The sequence below is a fragment of the Zalophus californianus genome, chromosome 7 (assembly GCF_009762305.2).
Source record: "Zalophus californianus isolate mZalCal1 chromosome 7, mZalCal1.pri.v2, whole genome shotgun sequence".
Lineage (NCBI taxonomy): Eukaryota > Metazoa > Chordata > Mammalia > Carnivora > Otariidae > Zalophus > Zalophus californianus.
Window position 1 is genome coordinate 85838232 of NC_045601.1, and position 26423 is coordinate 85864654.

A 26423-nucleotide genomic window follows, 5' to 3' on the forward strand; every position below is an offset into this window, starting at 1 on the left:
AAGTGGCTGCCTTTGGCTCAGATCATGATCCCAGGGTCCTGGGATTGAGTCCCGCATTGGGCTCCCTGCTCAGCGAGAGCCTGCTTCTCCCTCTTCCTCTGCTTGCTGCTCTGCCTACTTGTGCTCTCTCTCTGTCTCTCTGTCAATAAATAAATAAAATCTTAAAAAAGAGAACTTATCAAACTCAACACCCCCAAAACAATCCAGTTAAGAAATGGGCATAAGACATGAACAGACATATCTCCAAAGAAGACATACAAATGGCCAACAGACACATGAAAAGATGCTCAACCTCACTCATCATCAGGGAAATACAAATCAAAACCATGATGAGATATCACCTCACACCAGTCAGAATGGCTAAAATTAACAAGACAGGAAACAACAAATGTTGGTGAGGTTGCGAAGAAAAGGGAACCATCTTACACGGTTGGTGGGAATGCAAGCTGGTGCAGCCACCTTGGAAAACAGTATGGAAGTTCCTCAAGAAGTTAAAAATAGAGCTACTCTACAACCCAGAAATTGCACTACTAGGTATTTACCCTAAAATACAAATGTAGTGATCTGAAGGGGCACCTGCACCCCAATATTCATAGCAGCAATGTCCACAATAGCCAATCTGTGGAAAGAGCCAAGATGTCCATTGACAGTTGAGTGGATATGGAAGATGTGGTATATATATATATATATATATATATATATATATATATATATATATATAAGAATATTACTCAGCCATCAGAAAGAATGAATACTTACCATTTACATCGACGTGGATGGAACTGGAGGGTATTATGAGCAAAATAAGTCAATCAGAGAAAGACAATTATCATATGGTTTCACTTATACGTGGAATATAAGAAACAAGGCAGAGAACTGTAGGGGAAGGGAGGGAAAACTGAGTGGGATGTCATCAGAGAGAGCAAAAAACCATGAGAGACTCTTAACTATAGGAAACAAACTGAGGGTTGCTGGAGGGGAGGTGGGTGGGGGGCATGGGGTAACTGGGTGATGGGCATTAAGGAGGGCATGTGACATCATGAGCACTGGCTGTTATACGCAACTGATAAATTATTGAACACTACAGCTGAAACTAATGATATACTATATATTGACTAATTGAATTTAAATTAAAAAAAGAAGGAAAAAAATTATTTCATTTTACTGATAATAACAAGGCCCCAAATTAGCCCTCCTTTTCTTCTTCCTTCCCCTCTTCCCCTTCTTTTTTTCATCTTCTTCTCCTTCTCCTTCTTCTTCCTCTTCTTCTAGCTTACTCTGAATGTCTTCTGCTTCAGTTTATGCCCCTTCAAACCATCCTCCCCCTGCTGAGTGATTTTCCTAAAATGGAAATTTTATTATGTTTCATGCTTATGATTAAAATTCTTTGGTAAACATCTAGGATCAAGTGCAGATTTATAAACTCTGCATTCTAGCAGAAAGAGCAAAAGGGCAGGTGGAATGAATGGAATCATGAAGAGTGTTTAACTAAGGTGGATTGAGCCAGTTTTTCCAGAGAACTACTACTTGTTATCAAGTAGAGACTGTGATTTATCCCTTCCCCTATGTTCATCTGTTTTGTTTCTTAAATTCTATATATGAGTGAAATAATATGGTATTTGTTTTTGAATAAATCCACTTAGCATAATACTCTCTACCTCCATCCATGTCATTGAAAATGGTGGGATTTCATTCTTTTCTTTGACTGAGTAATATTCCATTGTATGTGTGTATTAGGTACCCTTTTTATTTTTATTTTAATTTTCTCCTTTGACCTATAAATGCCATGTGTTATATGTCTAGCCACCTATATTAAATTTTCCTTCCATTTCATAAGAGTAAAAATTCCATAGTTGGGGTTGATTTTTTTCTTTTAATGTATTTTTAAATTTGATTTGCCATAATTTTGTTTAACATTTCTCTCCATCTATAGTCATAAATATATTGTGTTTAATTTCTTTTCCTTTTTGTATCTCTCTTTTCCCTGCATGCCCCTTCCCTCCTTTTCTTTGCATTCTTCACCTATAGGTAACAGGTTTGTACTAAATTTGTAAAATAAATTGGAAGCTTTGTTGGTGTTTTTATATTGCATGGGATTTTAAAAGGATTTACTGTTAAAATCATCTGGCCCTAGTGTTTCTTTATATTTCCTTGAAAAAAAATTAGTTAAGACAGGCTTTTACCTCACACATATTCTTTTCTATTCTTTTTGGTTATGCCTGTGAGCTTAGACACAAAGTCAGAGCACAAGGTTACCTGAAGCATAGTAAAAGAAAGGATAATGGTCAGAAATTCTACTTAAGTTATGATCTGGTTTTTTATAAACATATTTCTATGTAAAATATACCGAACATATATAAAAACATAGAGAGAAGATAAAAAAGAACACCTACGCCTTTACAACCCATCTTTGACAAATCTGTACACTTTGTCTTTTGTTTTTCCCTTTGTGACTTTCAGTGGGATGACTACTTTTGAAACTAAATCTTGATGCTGCTTATGTTAGGAATTTTAGCCATGTTTCGACAGAGTTATTTCTCATTGTCATAGAATGTTTACTTTGAAAATTTCATCATCTTGGAGCAAGATGGCGGAGGAGTAGGAGACCTAAATTTGTCTGGTCCCAGGATTTCAGCTAGATAGGGATCAAACCATTCTGAACACCTATGAACTCAACAGGAGATTGAAAAAAAGAACAGTAGCAATGCTCTGAACAGAAAAGCAGCCACGTCCTGGATGGTCTCTTCTGATTTGTTTAGTGTATATTTTTCTGGTGTCATTGTTACCCTGTTAGCATTTTCTTCTCTCATTTATCTATTCTCCTCTGGACAAAATGACAAGACAGAAAAAAATCACCTCAAAAAAAGAACAAGAGGCAGTACCGACTGCCAGGGACCTAATCAATATGGACATTAGTAAGATGTCGGAACTAGAGTTCAGAATGATGACTATAAAGATACTAACTGGGCTTGAAAAAAGCATGGAAGTTATTAGAGAAACCCTTTCTGGAGAAATAAAAGAACTAAAATCTAAACAAGTCGAAATCAAAAAGGCTATTAATGAGGTGCAATAAAAAATGGAGGCTCTAACTGCTAGGATAAATGAGGCAGAAGAGAGAATTAGTGATATAGCAGACCAAATGATGGAAAATAGAGAAGCTGAGAAAAAGAGAGATAAACAACTGCCTTTCTGCCCTACTGGATCACGAGGGCAGAAATCGAGAGACAAGTGATACCATAAGACACAACAATATTAGAATAATTGGGATCCTAGAAGGAGGAGAAAGAGAGAGAGGGTAGAAGGTATATTGGAGCAAATTATAGCAGAGAACTTCCCTAATTTGGGGAAGGAAACAGGCATCAAAATCCAGGAGGCACAGAGAACCCCCCTCAAAATCAATAAAAATAGGTCAACACCCTGACATCTAATAGTAAAACTTACCAGTGTCACAGACAAAGAGAAAATTCTGAAAGCAGCTGGGGAGAAGAGATCTGTAACCTACAATGGTAGATGCATTAGATTGGCAACAGACCTATCCACAGAGACCTGGCAGGCCAAAAAGGACTAGCATGATATCTTCAGAGCACTAAACGAGAAAAATACGCAACCAAGAATGCCATATCCAGCTAGGCTGTCATTGAAAATAGAAGGAGAGATAAAAATCTTCCAGGACAAACAAAAACTAAAGAAATCTGCAAACACGAAACCAGCCCTATAAGAAATATTGAAAGGGGTCCTCTAAGCAAAGAGAGAGCCTAAAAGTAACATAGACCAGAAAGGAACATAGACAATATACAGTAAGAGTTACCTTACAGGCAATACAATGGCACTAAATCCATATCTTTCAATAGTTACCCTGAATGTAAATGGGCTAAATGCCCCAATCAAAAGACACAGGCTATCAGATTGGATAAAAAAACAAGACCCATCAGTATGCTGTCTGCAAGAGACTCATTTTGGACCCAAAGACACCTCCAGATTGAAAGTGAGGGGGTGGAAAACCATTTACCATGCTAATGGACACCAACAGAAAGCTGGGGTGGCAATCCTTATATCAGACAAATTAGATTTTAAACCAAACTATAATAAGAGATGAGGAAGGACACTATACCCTACTTGAAGGGTCTAACTATAAGAAGATCTAACAATTGTAAATATCTATGCCCCTAACATGGGAGCAGCCAATTATATAAGGCAATTAATAACAAAAGCAAAGAAACACATGGACAACAATACAATAATAGTGGGGTACTTTAACACCCCCCCTCACTGAAATGGACAGATCATCCAAACAAAAGATCAACAAGGAAATAAAGATTTTATATGACAGACTGGACCAAATGGTCTTCACAGATGTATTTAGAACATTCCATCCCAAAACAACAGAATGCACATTCTTCTCTAGTGCCCATGGAACATTCTCCAGAATAGATCACATCCTAGGTCACAAATCAGGTCTCAACCGGTACCAAAAGATTGGGATCATTCCCTGCATATTTTCAGACCACAATGCTTTGAAACTAGAACTCAATCACAAGAGGAAAGTTGGAAAGAACTCAAATACATGGAGGGTAAAGAGCATCCTACTAAAGAATGAAAGGGTCAACCAGGAATTTAAAGAAGAATTAAAAGAATTCATGGAAACCAATGAAGATGAAAACACAACTGATCAAAATCTTTGGGATACAGCAAAGGCAGTCCTGAGAGGAAAGTATATAGCAATACAAGTCTTTCTCAAGAAACAAGAAAGGTCTCAAATACACAACCTAACCCTACACCTAAAGGAGCTGGAGAAAGAACAGCAAATAAAGCCTAAACCCAGCAGGAGAAGAGAAATAATAAAGATCAGAGCAGACATCAATGAAATAGAAACCAAAATAGCAGTAGAACAGATCAACAAAACTAGGAGCTGGTTCTTTGAAAGAATTAATAAGATTGATAAACCCCTGGCCAGACTTACAAAAAAAATAAAAAGAGAGAGAGAGAGAGAGAAAGGACCCAAATAAATAAAATCATGAATGAAAGAGGAGACATCACAACCAACACCAAAGAAATACAATTTTAAGAACATATTATGAGTAACTACATGCCAGCAAATTAGATAATCTAGAAGAAATGGACGCATTCTGAGAGATGTATCAATTACCAAACTGAACCAGGAAGAAATAGAAAACCTGAACAGATGTATAACCACTAAGGAAATTGAAGCAGTCATCAAAAATCTCCCAACAAACAAGAGCCCATGGCCAGATGCATTCCCAGGGGAATTCTACCAAACATTTAAAGAATTAATACCTATTCTTCTGAAACTGTTCCAAAAATAGAAAGAGAAGGAAAACTTCCAAACTCATTTTATGAGGCCACCATTACCTTGATCCCCAAACCAGACAAAGACCCCATCAAAAAGGAGAGTTACAGAACAATATCCTTGATGAACATGGATGCAAAAATTCTCACCAAAATACTAGCCAATAGGATCCAATAGTACATTAGAAGGATTATTCACCACAACCAAGTGGGATTTATTTCTGCGTTGCAAGTTTGGTTCAACAACCACAAATCAATTATTGTGATACAATACATTAATAAAAGAAAGAACAAGAACCGTATGATCCTCTCAATAGATGCAGAAAAAGCATTTGACAAAGTACAGCATCATTTCTTGAGCAAAACTCTTCAGAGTATAGGAATAGAGGGTACATACCTCAATATCATAAAAGCCATCTATGAAAAACCCACAGCAAATATCATTCTCAATGGGGAAAAACTGAGAGCTTTCCCTCTAAGGTCAGGAACACAGCAGGGATGTCCACTATCACCGCTGCTATTCAACATAGTATTAGAGGTCCTAGCCACAGCAATCAGACAACAAAAAGAAATAAAAGGCATCCAAATCAGCAAAGAAGAAGTCAAACTCTCACTCTTTGCAGATGATATGGTACTTTATGTGGAAAACCCAAAAGACTCCACCCCAAAACTGCTAGAACTCATATAGGGATTCAGTAACATGGCAGGATATAAAATCAATGCCCAGAAATCAGTGGCATTCCCATACACCACCAACAAGACAGAAGAAAGAGAAATTAAGGAGGTGATCCCGTTTACAATTGCACCCCAAACCATAAGATACCTAGGAATAAATCTAACCAAAGAGGCAAAGAATCTGTACTCAGAAAACTATAAAAAACTCATGGAAGAAATTGAGGAAGACACAAAGAAATGGAAAAACATTCCATGCTCATGGATTGGAAGAAAAAATATTGTGAAGATGTCAATGCTACCTAGAGCAATCTACACATTCAATGCAATCCCTATCAAAATACCATCCACTTTTTTCAAAGAAATGGAACAAATAATCCTAAAATTTTTATGGAACCAGAAAAGACCCCGAATAGCCAGAGGAATGTTGAAAAAGAAAAGCAAAGATGGTGGCATCACAATTCCAGACTTCCAGCTCTATTACAAAGCTGTCATCATCAAGACAGTATGGTACTGGCACAAAAACAAACACATAGATCAATGGAACAGAATAGAGAACCCAGACATGGACTCTCAACTCTATGGTTAACTCATCTTCGACAAAGCAGGAAAGAATGTCCACTGGAAAAAAGACAGTCTCTTCAACAAATGGTGTTGGGAAAATTGGACAGCTACATGCAGAAGAATGAAACTGGACCATTTCCTTACACCACACACAAAAATAGACTCAAAATGGTTGAAAGACCTAAATGTGAGACAGGAGTCCATCAACATCCTAAAGGAGAACACAGGCAGCAACCTCTTCGACCTCAGCCACAACAACATCTTCCTAGAAACATTGCCAAAGGCAAGGGAAGCAAGGGCAAAAATGAACTAATGGGACTTCATCAAGATAAAAAGCTTTTGCACAGCAAAAGAAACAGTCAACAAAACCAAAAGACAACCGACAGAATGGGAGAAGATATTTGCAAATGACATATCAGATAAAGGGCTAGTATCCAAAATCTATAAAGAACTTATCAAACTCAACACCCGAAGAACAAATAATACAATCAAGAAATGGGCAGAAGACATGAACAGACATTTTTCCAAAGAAGACATCCAAATGGCCAACAGACACATGAAAAAGTGCTCCACATTGCTCAGCATCAGGGAAATCCAATCAAAACCTCAATGAGATGCCACCTCACACCAGTCAGAATGGCTAAAATTAACAAGTCAGGAAACAACAGATGTTGGCGGGGATGCGGAGAAAGGGGAACCCTCCTACACTGTTGGTGGGAATGCAAGCTGGTGCATATTTTACCCTAGAAAACAGTATGGAGGTTACTCAAAAAGTTGCAAATGGAACTACCCTATGACCCAGCAATTGCACTACTGGGTATTTACCCCAAAGATACAAATGTAGTGATCTGAAGGGGTATGGGCACCCTGATGTTTATAGCAGCAATGTCCACAATAGCCAAACTATAGAAAGAGCCAAGATGGCCATTGACAGATGAATGGATAAAGAAGAGGTGGTATATATATTCAATGGAATATTATGCAGCCATCGAAAGGAATGAAATCTTGCCATTTGCAATGATGTGGATGGAACTGGATAGTATTATGCTGAGCGAAATAAGTCAATCAGAGAAAGACATGTATCATATGACCTCACTGATATGAGGAATTCTTAATCTCAGGAAACAAACTGAGGGTTTGCTGGAGTGGTAGGGGATGGGAGGGATGGGGTGGCTGGGTGGTATACACTGGGGAGGGTATGTGCTATGGTGAGTGCTGTGAATTGTGTAGGACTGTTGAATCATAGACCTGTACCTCTGAAACAAATAATACATTATATGTTAAGAAAAAAAGAAAGAAGAAGATAGTAGGAAGGGAAAAATGAAGGGGGGGAAATTGGAGGGGGAGACGAACCATGAGAGACTATGGACTCTGAGAAACAAACTGAGGGTCCTAGAGGGGAGGGGGGTGGAGGGATGGGTTAGCCTGGTGATGGGTATTAAAGATGGCACGTATTAAATGGAACACTGGGTGTTATACGCAAACAATGAATCATGGAACACTATATCAAAAACTAATGATGTAATGTATGGTGGTTAACATAACATAATAAATAAAAGCAAGATTAAAAAAAATCACATCATCTTGTGATTTTTTAAAAAATATAATGGTAAAATTTTTATATAAAAACAAGTTATTATGTATATAATACAAACTGGTTATAAAATTATGCAGGCTGCATGCTAGTTACATTAGTTTTTTTTAATTAGTTACTATACAGACAATATAATATACTTATAATAATTCTGACTCTAAAAACAAACAACTAAACTTTGGCTTAACTTTTGGCTCAGCTGTGAACCTCTGTCGTAAGTTTCTTTCTCTTTGAAATGGTGAAATAATGGTTATTTTATGGACTTATGATGAGCTCTGTTGTGAGCAAAAGCATGTAAGGTGTTTGGATGGCTCAGCACCAACTGCAGGGTAAGTATTCAATATAAAATTAACTCATTTGGTTTCAGGAGAGTTTTTTCCTAAAGAAGATTAAATCCCTTTATGTCCTTGAGTTTAGGAAATGAAATACTTCTTACAGTGTTTTATGAATTAAGAGTGCCCTCAGCTCCCAAGTAGACAAGAATTGATTATATTTGCTCCTATGACAAAGGAGCTGCCCAACTTGCTGTGTTTCCTCAAAGCCTCACCCACCCTTCACCCCTCCGGCTCTCCTTTGAATCAAGTGAATGCTTGGCTGGAGGGAGGAATGGCGTAGAAGCTGTATCACTTGGCCTTGTCACACCGCAGGTTGCTCTACAGAAAACATACCCGTGGGTCTAGTCTTTTCTTTCAGTGGAAAGAAGGGCATATGCTCTCAGTGCTGTTTTTCTTCCAGGTTAAGGAGGAACTTCTCAGTCTGGGGTCACATTTAATCATCATAGACCCACACTTTCGATTTCCCACTTCCACACTCCCTAGATTAGGACGCTGCTCTATGCTTTGCAACAGCTCACAGCCTCATCAAAGTTGAAGTGAACAAAGCTTTATTGACCTTGTATAACAAACAGGCAATGTTGTTTAAAAGAAACCAAAAAATGATTCTGTTGACAATGCATGTTTTGGTCTGTTAGCCTCGGTGGTTGTGCACTAACTAAGGAAGCCGTGATGGTAAACTTTCTGGGGCATTCAGCCTTCAGCAGCAGTACTTAGAGAGATTACTGGTTTGCTGAAATATGAATATAAAACACCTGACTCATCAAATGATTTCCTAGAATAGTTAGCTGGGTGGAGGCTCACCAAGTTAATAACTAAACCCAACCCACGAGTCTATTGGCAAAGGACATATTTATGCTTAATGACTCCGTATCCACCCAGAAAGATAAAGAGGCTTTAGTATCCTGCTCAGTTGACTGGGAAGAGGAACATGACTCATTAGTACTAACCCAGTCTTTTGGAGACTGTGCCACAACAACCCTGAGGCAGATGATGCATCAAGAAATAGAACTTATAAAAGAGAGAAAATCTTGTGCAAGAGAAACATAGGGCAGAGCAAATAATCTTTGCATTATGAACATGTGAGTCAAGATTGACGCTAGTTTAGAAAAAGAAGAATGAAACACCTCTGCTGAAGAACACTTCTATGTAACTATATTGTTACATGATCTAAGGCAGGTAAAGCATCTAGCCCAGTAATCTGGCTGGCCTTTAGTGTCACTCAGTATTTGTTTCTTCCCTTCATCTCTGACCTTTGCTTTTTATTTTTATTTTTTTAAGAGACAGAGTACTTTGAGAGTGTCCTTCTATATAGTTTCATGTTTGCTCATATTTCTAAGGTATTGGTGTTTAAAGTCTAGCTCTCTCTGTTGGTTTTACTATTAACAATAATTAAAGATGACAGCAAATTTAGTCATCTGTATCAAATTTCTGCCATATGGTTCAGAAACCATATGGGGAAACATTTTGGAATGAAGATTGTTAGCTCACTTTGGTATACTTACTATGATTTTGCCTAAAAAAATCCTGGTACATATAGCCAGAACATGAATTTTAAAATATCACTGCTAACTCCATATAGTTACTCATTTTTGAATGCTAAACTATCAGATTTGACATTTTAAATTTGGAACCAATCTTTCTAGTTCTTACCCTGAGAAAATAAATGATGCTTTGAAATATTAGCAAACTTTAGTTCTTCCACAATAAATTATTCTGCAGGGTTGGAAAAAATGATTCCTCAAGTATCATTAAAAGTCATTGCATTCTGAATCAGGGTGACACTCTCACACATAAAACCAAATGTATATAAGGAATGAACAGTCTAAAATATTTGAGTACCACCTGGTTACCTAGTTCATGTTTACTTAATGTGTGCAGGTAGTGGTTCTATATATTTAGGACTTCATTAAACTTAAATGTATGAAATAACCTCAAAATAATTTTTTCTCAATAACATTTAATTATACATCACTCACTTCATGATGTTTTACCAAAGTTTATCTTTTCTAGAATATGATAGCTGATAGCTAATATTGCTATCAGTAAAAATAATCACAGGGCTTTGCCTGGGTATATATAGAATTTTGATAGGTTGGATTTTATCTCTTTCAATAATCCGCTTTCCTATTTCAGCTCCCTGCCTTCCCCCACACCCCTCTGCTCCAACACATACCCTTTTGGGCAAGTTACACTTTGATGGATACAGCTTTGTTGTTGGGCCAGTCTGTCTACAGACAGGATGTAACTTGTAAGAAGGAGGACTGGTATGCCAGGAGGATTGAGGTTACCAAGCTGAGGGGCAAGCCTACCTATCTCTTCTCTTTGCTTTTCTACCCAGTATAGCCAGAAGTAGGCCACAGTAACTCAACAGTATGAGGAGTTGTGACCGATATCCGGCTCTTTGTAAGAAAGAGGGGAGAGTGCATGATGCAGGATAATTGAAGGGCAGGAGGTGCCCCCAAAAGGAAGAAAAAAGAGCCAGAAAGGGTGATTTGAAGACTTTAAAGATTTGGCAACCTCCTCATACCTAGGGCCTGTATATGTATGCATATGTGTGTGTATATGGGTGGGTGGGTGTGGGTGTGTGTATACAGGAAAGAACTAGCATTGTGAAATATCCCTAAGCATCCCTGGTCAGGCTGCCTCTGTTTGAAAAACAACAATAAAAACAAACTACTTTAAATAATCTCAAAACAGGAAATAACACAGGGGTAGCCAGAGAATTGTGATGTGGAAAACTCTAAGAACTTAGAACAATAGAAACTAAATCATTTATTAAAATAGCATGTATAAGTGAAGTTGAGAATAAGTAGAGAGGGAGTTAGTTTTAGGAATCCTGTGTAGTTTACTAGGCATCAAATAAGGTCATGCAAGCAACTATGAGTCAACCATTTGCCAGGTTTCCATAACTATCAATAGATTTTTAGTACTCTCATCCTCAAATATAATTGCAACCATATTCTTTTTTTGGCATTGCAACTTTCCTGAATTCAAATAATAGTAGCAAAGAACTGAAAAAGAGTTGATTGCCTAGGTTGCAGAAAAACAAAAGTGTTGGTAATTAGAAAAATGTAACTAGTAAAGATGAATGGGTTATTGTAGAATGTAAAAGGCATCCATGTCATAGTTTACATTAGTCAAATTAGAAAGTTTATCCTACTATCATGAATAGAAATGTCATGTATGCACTCATTATCAGAGAGCCATTGGTTTTTTTGTGATATGATATCTACTGAGAATATAATTCTGAAAATCCTTCCTACCCACATCTGACCTAGATGATTATGGGAAGAGAACACTGGAGGTATTAACATATATACACCACACAAACAATCCCATAATGACAACTGTTAAGGAATAAGCTTCTTTCCCTATCAACTCTAATTATTATCTTTACAGTCTATGTGATCTGTATTTCCCTTTTCTTCCTTTAGACACAGAACACCTCTGTTGTCTTTTTCAGGTGGCCTTTAACTTTTCTTCATTGACCTGCTTTGTTTTGAAAGAAAATCAAAAAGGGGGTGGAGAAGGATACTAATTATCGTCTGTGCTGCCCTTCCAGGGAGGGTGGAAGTGTATGAGAAACTAAAGCCCAGTGGCAGCTCCTCATAGACTCACTGTTTAGAGTGTGTTTATTCTGAAGAATTTGCCTTGTGAATTTTGTTTATAACAGGCATCTGACTGTTCTATTACTTCTTTCCTTATCACGGTTCTTCGTTCTCTTTTTTTGTTTGCCTCAGTTTGATTCATTACCATTCAATCGTCTTGTCGCTCATTCACTGACCATTTCTTCGATGTACTTTTTATATTGACAACCGAAACTTGAAAAGAGGGCAAGTACTGATTCTACCTGATGGCCAGCTTTACTGTCAATCCTGTGCCATATGTTGATTCGTGAATGATGTCTGGGATATTTAATACATTATATCTTGAAAAAAAATCAATGAGGGGATTGCCTATTGACACTCAAAACAATTTGCTACAAACTACTGAACGCTAAAATTGAACTAAAATGCATTTATCTACATGAACTACTTGAAATAATTGGTTCTAACATCTCTTTTGCTAGATGTACGAGCTTCAAACCATAATCGGATGGAGGATAAAAAAAATTTTCCAGACTTTTACACTAAGTATGGGAAGTCAGGTATGAGACATGTTTCTCTGACTAAGCCTTGTACTTTATATAGCTTATTATATAATCAGTTATGTAATCTTTTAGATAGCTGAAAGGATATTAAAACAATAATCTTTCAACTATGCTTTCCTTTTCCAATAACTGGCTTGCACGTTAATCAGCATATTCAAACTTCCTTCTTATTAGTTTTTAAAAATTTAGGAAATACTGTTCATTGTACACTATGAGAGATTTTATTATAGGATTAAAATCCTTTCAGTAGACAATAGGGGCATGAGACAGGGTACGGGTATTCCGTACCATAAGCGAACACTAGTCTGCCAGGTAAATCTTAAAATGGAATAAATTTAATTATTTTTTACTTTGTTTTATGACAAAAGGAGCCATGATATAAATTTTGCATGCCACATCTTATCTCAAATTCTCCATCCTGGATCTATCTAACCATCTTGTTTCTATGTCCAGGACACTGGAAGAGCTGCTGGGGAAAAAAAATCCTGTGAAATTTTTTAAAATTTGCAATATGCAATACTCTAGTTTATTCTTTTCATTCAATGTCTTCTGTGGCGGGGCGGGGGGCAGCGTCATCTCTGGCCACCATCCTATCATCATCTATTGCTAACCCTCACTGTGTACCAACTTCCCATATTTGGTGTAGAGGGCCTTGCTCTTACTTCAGAGACAAAAACCAAAGCAGCATGGGGCGCCCTTCAGCTTTACTAACTGCCATCTACAAACTTACCTGCTTCCACGTACAACATCGCCACGGCTTTCTTTCTCTTGCAGTAGAAAGAGCATCCTCCTTTTGACAAAGCCCAAGCTGCCTTTTTATTGCTCAAAAATGCCAACCATCATCTGAGCTTTCAGCAAGTCGCAATCACTGATCATTATAACAAATATTATAATGAAATAGTATTTGAAATATTGAGAGAATCACCAAAATGTGACACGGAGACAGGAGGAGAACAAACACTGTTGGAAAAATGGTGCCGATAAACTTGTTCAACGTTGGCAGGGTTGCCAGAATACTTTACTTTGTAAAAAAGGCACTATCTGCAAAGCACAATGAGGCAAAGCTCAATAAAACATAGGTATGACCGTATATATTGATTTTTTCACATTCCACGTATTCTTTTCTCCAGAGGAGTGATTATTTGTACGTTGTCCATATTGCCATTTCTTTCTTATAACTTTATGTCTTTGTTCTTCTCTCTTTCATTTTGATATTTCCTCAAGCCTGTTCTTTGCCCCTGACCATATTTTTATCCGTATCTACTTTTTTGTTGATTCTAACGAGTTTACCCCTGTAATAGGTTCATTTTATTCTTCTATTCGTTCCTGACCTGAGCTCCATAAACCCGCATTTCATTTCTGTTCTATTCTTACTTCATCTCTTTTTTGATCTCTTCTTAGTCTTTTGGGCTTTTTTTTTTTTTTTTTTTTTTTTTTTAAGGAAGGGCAAGTTTTAGAAAGGCACCACTGGTCAGACTGCCTCTCTTTGAAAACCAACAATAAAAAAATAAACTACTTTGAATAATCTCGTAACAGGAAACATCACACTGGAAACTGAAGAATTGTGATGTGGAAAAATCTAAGAACTTAGAACAACAGGAACTAAATAATTTAGTTTCTTTGAATCTTGGGAGAACTATTTGTTTGACATTGACCTATTTTTCTAGGCAAGGTCCTGAAATTGTTTGTGTTCTTTGACTTCGGTTTCCTTTTCTTCGTATTTTTCTTCAGTATCTATGTTTCTACCAGGGAAATGGATGTCTCAGGAAGAATAAAAGATGAAGATCAGTGATAGTTTCTGAAATTAAAAAATAAATGTATATAACAAGCTTTGAGGGAAAATTTTATAAATTCATTAATCTTCCCTTTTAACTTGCCAAGGACTGGATCTGGATGATCTGGCACATAGATTTCTCATGCATAATAGAAAAGATACTCTTCAGCCAATGATAGTGAAAACGTTTATGATCTATAAGCAGGAGGCTTGCTTCCTGACAGTAGAAGGAATATATGGTACAGGGAAAGTGAAAAAAGGATTGCCTGTTTCCCAGCATGGAACGGAGAGGAAAGAGGGAGGGAAGAGATTAGTGAAACATGTGTCCCAATTTTGCATGCGTTAATTACATGAGGCTAACAACAAGGGGGAGGGGTAGAGGGTTCTTTCTTCTGTTTCCTACTTAGGATTCTGAGAGAAGCTTACCTCCCAGACTCCTCTGCAGAAATCTGGGCCATCAACTTAGGCACAACAGGACCGCATATTTAGAGGCTCTTAAGTTTAGTTTCCCTGTTGACTTAATTTGTGGCTCTCCAGAGGCCAACCCAAGGAAAGGATTTAGGTATAGGAAGATTTATTTGGGATGTTTCCATGAAACACCAATAGGTTATTGGAGAAATTAAATGAAGGAGAAGAAAGCCAGTAAAAGTGTTGTGCTAGGAGGAAGTAGTTTTCCTCCTTTATAGGGAAAACCCCTCTCTGGTGTATCCCCTTTACTACTCGTATAAAACACTTCACTTCTGACACTTCTAGTCACCAAATGCGTGGAGGTTTTTCCAGGCACCAAACAATTCTCTATGACACCAGCTGAGTATCCTGCAATTTAGCTCAGTTCTGACAGAACCTAAGTGGAGACAGTGTTAGAGCCCGCGGGTTAAGGGCCCAGTTCCACAAGACTGCTCTGACTTTACTTCAGATGCCAACCACAAGTAATAGGTTCCCATATTACCCACAACCTCTGTCCCATTTGGATACAAATTGGGGATTCCCACGACCCCCTCCTCAGGTTCAATGAATTTGCTTGAGTGGCTCACAGAACTCAGGGAAACACTTACTTACATTTGCCAGTTTATTAAAGGATGTGATAAAGGATGGAGATGACCAGCCAGAGGAAGAGATATGTAGGGTGAGGTCTGGGAGGATCCTGAGCACTGGCGCTTCTGTTTTGTAGAGGTGTGATGCTATACACTCCCAGTGTGGATATGTTCACTCACCTGGAAGCTCCCTGAACCTCTTACTACTGGGATTTTGTGGAGGCCTCCTCACGTAGGCATGATCAATTATTAACTCCATTTCTAGCCCCTCTCCCTCCTGAGGAGAATAGGGGGTGGGACTGAAAATTCCAAGCTTCTAATCATGGCTTGTTCTTTCCAGTCATCAGCCCTCATTTAGGAGCTGTCCAGGAGCCCAGCCTTACCTCATCAGAACAAAAGGCACTCCTATCACAAGTTACAAGGGTTTTAGGAGCTCTGTGTAAGGACCTGGAGTCAAAGACCAAATGTTAGAACAAAAAATGCTCCTAGTGCTCTTATCACTTGGGAAATTACATGGGTTTGGGGACCTCTGTGTCAGGAACTGGGGCAGAGACCAATATATATATTTTTCTATCATCTCACAGTTGTGCTATCAAACAAGTCACCACTGAGGACAATTGGAGTCTAATCCTGCTGAGGGACTCTGGGGAATAATTTAGAATGCATACTTCAGGTTATCCCACACCAAAGGTGAAGGAGCTAAAGTATCTATCTACTATCTCACAGATGGTCTTTGGTTGAGGACTGCTTCCAAAGGGCATTAACTCCTTGGCATTTCTAGCCTACAGCGTGTTCAGACCTAGTGGTCAGTGTTGGCCACAGAAAGCCTTCAGGGAGGCACTGGGAGAGGAAAGTCAGTCCGGTGTCCATGGAAATGCTAAGTATGGGGGAATAATGGCTGGGCCCTGACAGCATCAGATACACTGTCCTCATTCCCAGTAGCCTGGATGCTGACTCCACAAGGCATCCTGGTGGCAAGGCTCTGTGACGTCAAAGCTGAGGTAGGCAGGAGCCCAAGTGCAGACAAGGGAGCCTGGAACGAGGAGAGGCTGAGAGGAGGTTGTGTTAGCACTGCCTAAGCCAGAAGAATGAAGCAGGAATTTAAAAGCCATGTAGTGTTTTTCCACAGCTCAGTTATGCCAAACATATGTTATCTGTTTCTGTCTATAACAATTCTGATCTATTTGAAGGTTTCAGCTTCTGATAAGTAGAAAAAATGGTTAAGCCTATGACATTTAAAACCTACTCTAGCCCTATAGCCTAAACAGTCCTTCTGGGTAAAGTTCAGTGTCAAGGAGGATAGGCTGAAGCTCTCAGGTACCTTCCATTCTCACATCTCCTACCTGTGACTCCTCCACAGGTGGTGCCTAGGTCCACCTCCTGATGGTGGAAGGGTCAAGGCCTTCCAATGTGGTAACCTCTGTGTCCTCTGGTTTCTAGGGGGTAAAAGGATAAAAAAAAAGGATAATTTTTATCCATGTGAGGTTTAGATAAGAGATTTATTGCATTTAGCCACAATTCCAGTTATAATAATTCTTTATTGGTTTTGCCCACGCTGGTGCATATTTGTTATTTGATCATTTTCTCTTCCCTCTTATCTGGCAACAAAGCCTCTAATCCTCTGGCCACATAAATGGTTATGTGACCTAATGTGAGTGCATCACCCATTGGCCACAATTAACTTAAGGTATGGTCTTGTAACCCAGGCTGACCCTATCAGAGATCTTGTCAGGACTTTTCAACCTGGAGCTGAGAAGAAATTGGAAGGAAGTGAATCTGGATCTACAGAAACAATGTCCCTTCCTTGGTGGAGAGACGTTCTGAGAGAATGAGACCAGCACATTCATTGAGAAGCAGAAATGAGAGCCAAGAAGTCCTGATGAAATTCAAATTTCTGCTTTCAATCACACCCAAGGCCAACTCTACCTTTGTCCCTTTTACAGTGTGGTTATGTAAGCCAGTCAATTTCTCCTTTTAGAGTTTACTTCTAATACTTGTAACCAAGAGAATCTACAAAGGAAAGTACATACTGTTGCTTTATTTGTAACTGAGTAAATGGGATTGAAAAGTAAATTCAAACACTCAAGAATGTAAACTTGTACAACCACTTTGGAAAAATAATTTGGCATTATCTGCTGAAGTTAAAGATATGCATACTTACGATCTAGGAATTCCACTCCTAGATATTGACTCATACGAAACTTTTGCACATGGGCACCAAGAGACATGTCTAAGAATGTCTATAGCATTGTTTTTTGTAATAGGAAAAACAAAAGAAAAACTCAAACTGGAAACAACCCAAACACCTTCTGCATGAAGATAAAAAGGAGTATTTTATATTCATACAATTAAATATACAACATTGAAAATAAATGAAGTACAGATACATTTATCAACATGGTAAATCTAAAAAATATAATTCTGAATAAAGAAAATTTATTGAAGAATGTTACCACATGATTTCCTTTATATAATGCTTAAAAAAATGTAAAACTAGGGACACTGGGTGGCTCAGTCAGTTGATTTTTGCTCAGGTTACGATCTCAGCGTCTTGAGGTTGAGCCCTGCGTCAGGCTCCGTGCTCAGCAGGAAGTCTGCTTGAGATTCTCTCTCTCTGTCTCTCCCCTTCTCTCTGCTCCTCTCCCACCCCACTCCCTCTCAAACTGTCCCTCTCTCTCTAAAATAAATAATCTTTAAAGAAATGTAAAACTGAACAATATGCATAATTATATATACTGCATACGTGTGGCAAAACTGTAGAGAAAAGTGTGGAGTGATATTCATAAAATTAGGAATAGTTTTTATCTCTTATGGGGGAGAAAAGGAAACAAAGATTTTGTTATATTCTATTTCTTAAATTTTGTGGTGGGTACATGGGTGTTTGCTTTATTATTATTCTTTAAATTGTGCAGATAAATTGTACTGTTTTGTTTGTATAACCTATTTCGTTAAAGTGAATATGATTAATTAATTTTGAAGTAGCATATTATTAAGTTAGGTCCATTTTCTGGCTTCAGATAACGAACCACAGGAAATTAGAAACATTTAAATTCAGTTGTGTGGAAGCAGTTGTCACTAACACTGTGACCAAATTGTTTTCATTTTAAGTTTCTAGCTACTCTGTAACTTAAAACAAATGATACAACATATATTGGGCACCTCATCGAAAACAGTCTCATCTAGGTGTCAAAATAGTATTAGTCAATTCAAATAAACCACTGCCATTGACTATATTTTCATCTTCTAATGTCTCAGTTAAAGTTTTAGTTTAATCTCTGAAAATATCCTGCATTTATTTTGCTGTCAATGTGTTTAGCCAAAGTGGCAAAACAACAACTTTGCCCTTGTAAAGTTCAGAAAATTAGTCATCTTCCCCTTTAGGACATATTATTTCTCCATATGGAGTTGGGAACCATAGAAACTATGACTGAAAGCATTGTTGGAACAAGCAAACATGATTTTTTAAGACTATGCTGGTTATGAATATAATCAGATTATATTCATAATCAGCATTCAACTAGCAAGTCATATGGAATTAGATTGGCTATATATTTGTGTTGAATGGATCCTGACAACCTCTGATCAAATGCCTTCCAATTAAACTTCACAACACCTCCAGGGTAAGTCGTCTGGGCCAGTACACAGATAAATATTTACATAAACCTGCTGCACAGCTGTACTCTATTATCTTAGTAGTTCATGTGGAGTGACAACTCATGTCTATAATAAGAATGTCTAGTGCCTCCTTTCAGCTTCATCTACTAAAGTTGTCTTTTAAAAACCTTTAGGAATTTTTACTGTAAAATATAACATACATACATATAAATGCATGAAACACAAAAATAAACAATTATGTTAAAGGGAATACTAATGTAACCACCACCCAGGTCAAAAATACAATGTGGCCATCACCCCAGAAGTCCCTCATGTGTCTTTCCTCATGGCAACTCCCTCTGTACCTTTTAGAGGGAACCACTATCCTAGTGTTTTCATTAATTCCTTGCTTTTCTTTGTAGTTTTGCCTCCTAACTATGCATTCCCCAAAATGTAGTTTAGTCATGCCTGTTTTTAATGTTTACAATCATAGTGTTTATGTTACTGTGTCTTCCTTTTGTTCAATATTGTATTCCATTAGCTCCATCCCTGTTATTTATACGTAAGTGTTCCCTTAAATCTCCTAAATCTTATATCTTCACTCTGCTATGTTTTTAATTTCTACAGTGCTCTAGTGATGGGAAGCATCAACAATTCTACTTTGGTATGTATGTAATTGTCATCTGCCTGGGGTAGGAGGCCACCACATAAAATTTTTTAAAAATTATAACATTTACTGAATATCTACCATGAGCTAGAACTGCCCGAAACACTGTTCATATAATGTTGCTGTACATAGGTTTAGCATAGTATGTATTTTCACAGAGAATAAGCTGAAATTCAGAAAGATAAGGTAAATTCAGGGTGTAGTCTTTCTGAGATTTAGGATCAGATTTAGCTATAGTTAGTTATCAGTTATCAAATCTTGGTTTTATTATTTTTATGATTTTAGTCACAATAAGTGAGTAAATAAGTAAACTTGCCATATCATGGTAGTCTTTGTCTCACCAAGCTCTTGACATTTTGCTGTAATGTTCCATTGGTGTTTGTATAGTTTGTACTCCCCCTATGGGAGCAGCCTTTCTTCTACAACTCACACATTGGTAACTTCCTCGGGCTCTATGGCACCTAAGGAATACTGCATATGAACTTCTCTTCTCGGCAGGACCAGAGAGGTGACCCTCCTGTTGAAGGAATTCAGAAGGAGGGGAGTCAGGGTGAGTGTCAGGGTGGGAAGAGCACAGAGCTGGGAGTTAGACTACCTCAGTTCCACACTTGATTGTCATTATCTAGCTATGTGACCCTGGGTAAGTTATTTAACCTCTTGGGCTCAGTTTCATTATGTGTAAGTGAGGGGGTTGGTCAGTAATTTTCAAACTGGAGTTCAGGGATCATCCTGAGTTCTTATTTTAAATGCAGATTTTTGGACCTCATGAAAATGTCCCAGCGTGGAAATCCATATGTTTAATAAGCGCCCCAAGTGATTCTGATGCTCATCATGAGTGAAAGCTAATGAAGCAAGTGATGGGATGCGTCTTGATTTTAAAAATCCTGGGATAGAATTTGAACTTTTGGTACCTTAGTATCTTTCATCAGAGTTGAGTGCCTACTTATTTCAAAGAGTTCTGTTTTCTTTTGTTAATAAAAGTAGACACAAGGTCATTGAAGTTTAAGATTCCAACTACCATTGCTGGGAGTAAAACAACAATCACACAGGTCTAAGGTACTAGTCATCAAAACAGCTTGGGACTATTTGGTGTTCATAAACTGAATAAAAAGATGACTGCCTCTATGGAATTGTATCCATATCATTAAGAGGTGTTAATACAGTGTTGCAGGAAAAAGCAGCATCATCTGTCGACAGGACACAGAAGCGTCAATATGATTGACAAGGAATATAGAGTGCCATGCAGTCGTATTAGGAAAACAAAGTAGTTGTTTAGACTCTCAAAACAACTTTAAAAGTCAGCTTATTTAATTATAAAATATGCTAAATATGTCTTCCAACAGATTGGAGACAGTCTGTTGGCTGATTTATTTTTACTTTGATACTGCATTCCTTACATATTTTTCAAATTCTTATGTGACTATTCAGGAGGAAAAATTTCCTTATACCATTTAATACTTTCCTGGCGGATATTCTTTATATTCTGAGGAATTAAGTCACCCAGCTAATTGTTTCCATTTTTTGTGTTTCCTTTTTCACTAGGAATAACCAACCTGATATTTCATAAAGTTCTGACTTTTCCCACTCAACATACTCTTCAGTGGTTCTCAAACCCCTACCTGAGGCAAGCAGCTCACTCATCAGTGAGAAGGCTCACAAAGCAGAGATTTGTAGTTGGGGGTGCATAGCCCCAGAGTGAGGTGAGAACAGAATCTCCAGAAATGTGCGTATTTTTGAAAATTTCCCAGGGTATTTTTCTTTAGTGGTTGAGTTGCAAAGCTGGGTCCAAAACCTGTCAAATAGCAATTATTCATGTATGAATTCTGTAGGAGACTAGAAATCCTTAAATACAGCAATTGTTATGGTACTGTAAAAGCAAGACATTACAATCTGGAGTGAATAGGTAACTCAAATACCAAAATATATAAATGCATGGTTAAGAATGATACTATTTTCAAAATTGTATGATTATTGATCTCTACCTTAATATAGACATTGTTATTTATTTTCTAAGCTGTGTCCCCTTTTCTTTTGACCCTTCCCTTCTTTCTAGCCCACTAGTAAGGTAAAATAGATACAATTGCTGAGTAATTATTCTCACCTCTTTTTCCTCCTTTTCTTTCATAAAGACTTGGAAATTAACTAGATCCCTGAAGGACAGGTGGGACTGATGACCTGAGAAAAGCCAGATGATATACCAGCTAGAAGGAAGAGTATGCTCAATGCTTGGAACATGAGAATAGTTGAGAGGTCCATCTTGGCTGAAGCAGGGTAGGAGGTGGGTATAGGATGTATAGGGAGGACCAATCCTTGTCAAATGTCAAATGTCAGGCTGAAGTGCGGATAAGAGAGAATGAGGAACCATTGAAGTTTTTTAAGTGGAGAATCACATTCAGTAACTGCCATTCTAGAAGATTTATCTGGCAGCTGGTTTATGGTGTACAGCTGAAGAGAAGAACAAGCAGAAGCGGGGAGAGTAGTTCGGAGGATTGGAAGCAAATCAGAGAGAAACCAAGAAGGCTTGAAAACAACCAAAAGAGAGGAAGGGTCAGTCTTGAAAAAAATTTGCATGAAATATCAACAGGATATATTTGCTGATTGGATTGAGGGAATTAGGAAGAAGAAATATACTCAGAGTCTTCAATCTTCAGCTTTCTTTGATCCTCTCTCACAAGTTGCCATTTGATTTCTTGTCTTCCAAACTTCTTGAAAGAGTTGTGCTCACCTACTGTCTTTGCAATTTTATTTCTGCCCTCACCACCCCATTGGAATTGTTCTGGCAAGGATCACCAATGATTGACTGCTACATGGAGTGGCCTCTTTTCTGTCTTCATTTTCTTCTGCCCACTCTGGAGCGTGTGGGAATGCTGACTTCTCTCTTCATCCTAAAATATTTCTTTCTGTTGGATTTTATAACATTGCTCATTTTACTCTCTCCTCATACTTTTGATTACTTTTCAGAATCTTTTCATGACTCCTTTTACTCTGTCAACACCTTAGCTGTTGTGTCTGAAATTTCACTTTTAATCTTCTTACACCTCACTCCCTGAACCACCCACACCACTGTCGAATTCTAACTCATCGACATCTATAAGTTTGAAATAGTAGCAAATCCCAAAGTTACAGCTTATGTATATATGGCTCTTCCGAACTACAGACTTGTACTCCATTGCTTTCTGGACATCTCCACTTGAATGACTCATAGGCATTTCAAAATCAACATGTTCAAAACTGAACTCAATACCTGCATCTCCATTTCCATTGCCTATCTCCGTGAATGAGCTTGCTTTCCAATTATTTGGCTAAGCTAAATTTATCCATGCTTCTCCATTAATATGTATATGGCTTATTTTATGTTGTCTTGTTCATTCTCCATCCTCTCTGTACCCATTACCCCTGCCTTTATTCGGATCCATGTAGTTGTCCACGGAGACTCTTCCTAACTCATCGCAGTTCATCCAGTCTCTCTCTACTCAGTCTAATCCTCCACACCATCACCAGACATATTTTCCTAAAACATATCTCTATGCCTCTATATTTCCTTTTTTAAAAGATTTAAAAATTTTTTTTGAAAAAATTTTATTATGTTAATCACCATACATTACATTGTTAGTTTTTGATGTAGGGTTCCATGATTCATTGTTTGCGTATAACACCCAGTGCTCCATTCAATATGTGCCCTCTTTAATACCCATCACCAGCCTAACCCATCCCCCACCCTTTTTTCTAAAAGATTTTATTTATTTGAGATAGAGGGCCAGAGAGAGAGAGAGAGAGAGAGCACAAGCAGGGGGAAGGGCAGAGGGAGAGGGAGAAGTAGGCACCCCACTGATCAGGGAAGCCCAATGTGGGGCTTGATACCAGGGCCCTGAGATTATGACCTGAGTCGACCCGGGATCATGGCCTGAGCCAAAGGGAGACGCTTAACCCACTGAGCCATCCAAGCACCCCTCCTCTGTATTTCTCTTCTGCTTACAAATAGCTCCCATTCTCCCTGGCCTTAAGAAAGAATCCAAACTTCTCATTATGTCATTCAAGGGATATTCTGACCCCAAAAACCTTTTCCAAACTTCTCTCCCAACATTGCTCAAATACTCAGTCTCTGCTTCATTTATGTTAAATGATGATATGAACACAATCCTCCATTTCCTGTCTCTGGTTTTGCACATTGCATTCCTATAGCTTTCCTCCTGAATTCTTCACCTAATAAACTCTTATTCTCTTCTCAAAGACAACTCAAATCACCTGAGAGACTGGCCTGTTAATCCTGGACTTCTCAGGACAGCATTGCCATGGATTTAGAGTCTGCTCCTCAGTTTAGCAAGACAGAAACCTGAAATTTTCTGAGTATTCAGAGCTAAGAATATTGATTCATATCAGTTAGACTTATGATGTTTACTTAAATACAACACTGAACCTGTTTATTAACTTACACTGAAAAGCATAACAAGCTTTCCTCAATTTAAAGTTCATAATCACTAGTGTAGGAACACTTCTCATAGGAAAATCTCCATGGGAAGCTACATTATAATCAGGTTGTTATTGAGCATTGAATCAGTGCAAGAAGACTAAGGTGAGTGATCATAATGGCTATTGCCAAGAGAGTCTGGTGCCTCTGTCTGTGTTATAAGGATATATGTGCCAGGAAGCCAGACTGAACATGAAAACATGGCCAACATTTTGCCTATCTGGGATAAATCTAGAAACAGAGTAGGAAAGCCATTGCTCCCTTTTTTTAGACTGCAGAGCACACTTTGTCCCCTTTGGTCCCACACCCTTTCTTTATAGCTGTGAATCTTGAGCATCTCAAGCATTTTTAACTGTGATTATAAATGTAGTCCTTGTAATTGCAATGTCTCTGATGGATCCTCCTCCCTGTCCCCTGCCAAGGAACTTTCAAGATTGCTTACTTGGGTTTACGCATAAGCCTTGATCATCCCTCCATGCCATAATCAACTGTAGCCTTCAAACCTTGGTATTTCCAAAAGAGCCATCTCTAATTTGGAATTCTGCTGTCCATGTATGGATGGAATTGCATATCTACCACCTAATGACTATAGTCATCATCATTTCTTGCTTGTAGAACAGCATCTTAAAAGTCTCCCTTAGTCCACTCTTGCTCTCCTATAATCTATTCTCCATATAGCAGCCAGAGTATTGTTCAAAATCATGTCAGATCATGTCACTCTTTTGTCTAAAACCTTCTAATAGCTTCTCACCTCACTCAGGGAAAGATTTTGTCTTCCACTATTCTCTCCCTAGATGACTCTGTTCCGGCCACACCAGCCTTCCTGCTGTTCTGTGAATACACCAGGCACGTGCCCTCCTTGCACCTTTGTACTTGCTCTTTCCTGAGCCTGGTACTCTCTTCTGCTGATATTCTTTTGGCCATCCCTACTCAGTACATTTAAAACAGCAACCCTCTTCTTTATTTCCCTTTTCTGCTTTACTTTTATTCCTAGCACTTACACCATTTAATCCATTGTGTATTTATTTGTCTATCATCTGCATCGTGCTACTAGATGGTAGACTCCACAAGGGCTGAGGTTTTGTCCCTTTCATTCTCTGATGCATTCCCTAGGAGAATGGGGCAGTGCAGGGCCTGCTGTGGAGTGGGTGCCCCAAAAGCATTTGTGGAATAAATGAATCCAAAATCTTTGCCTTCACTTTTTTATGGAGATGCAGGTATTTTTTTTAAAAGATTTTATTTATTTATTTGACAGAGAGAGACACAGTGAGAGAGGGAACACAAGCAGGGGGAGTGGGAGAGGGAGAAGCAGGCCTCCTGCTGAGCAGGGAGCCCGATGTGGGGCTTGATCCCAGGACCCTGGGATCATGACCTGAGCCGAAGGCAGATGCTTAACAACCGAGCCATCCGGGTGCCCGGAGATGCAGATATTTAAAAGTAATCATAGAACAGGTTTTTGTCTTTTTGTCCCTCTCCCCCCCTTTTTTTTCCCTAGGAGAAAAAACGTGCTAAGGCAAGAGAGGAAGCGTTTGGTTTTGGTTCCTTTATTAGAGTTCTCCAGAAGAACAGAACCAATAGGATGTGTGTGTATGTGTGTGTGTGTGTGTGTGTGTGTGTGTGTGTGTGTGTGTGTGTGTGTCCCTCTGAAGGAATTGGCTCACATGATTAAAGGGGCTGGCAAGTCCAAATCTGCAGGGTAGACCAGCAGGCTGGAAACCCATGTAAGAGTTAATGTTGCAACTAGGGTTCAAAGGCAGACTGCAGACAGATTTACCTCTTCCTCTGAGGGACCTCAGTCTGTTTTCTCTTAAGGCCTTCAAGTGATTGGATGAGGCCCACTCACATTATAGAGGATAATCTGCTTTTCTCTAAGTCCACTGCTGTAAATGTTAATTTCATCTAAAAAATACCTTTACAGGAACATCCAGTCTGGCACTTGACCAAATATCTGGGTGCCACAGCATACACAAGTTAGCAACATAACATTAACCATCACAGTTCCTCACTCCTGGTTTTTCTGGCCACGGCATTCAGCTTATTATGGTTCCCACAGCAATGAATTCTTAACTCACAGAGTCTTATAAACTGATTTTTGATACAGATTATTTTTTGAAAAGATAGACTTTTAAAATACACAAAAACAAAGCTTTAGGTTTAAAAAATACATTCGAAATTATTTCACCAAAAGCTATCTGAGGTTTAAAAACAACACCAAGAAATTATTTTGGACATGATTTGAAAACAGAAATTTATTCTATACTATT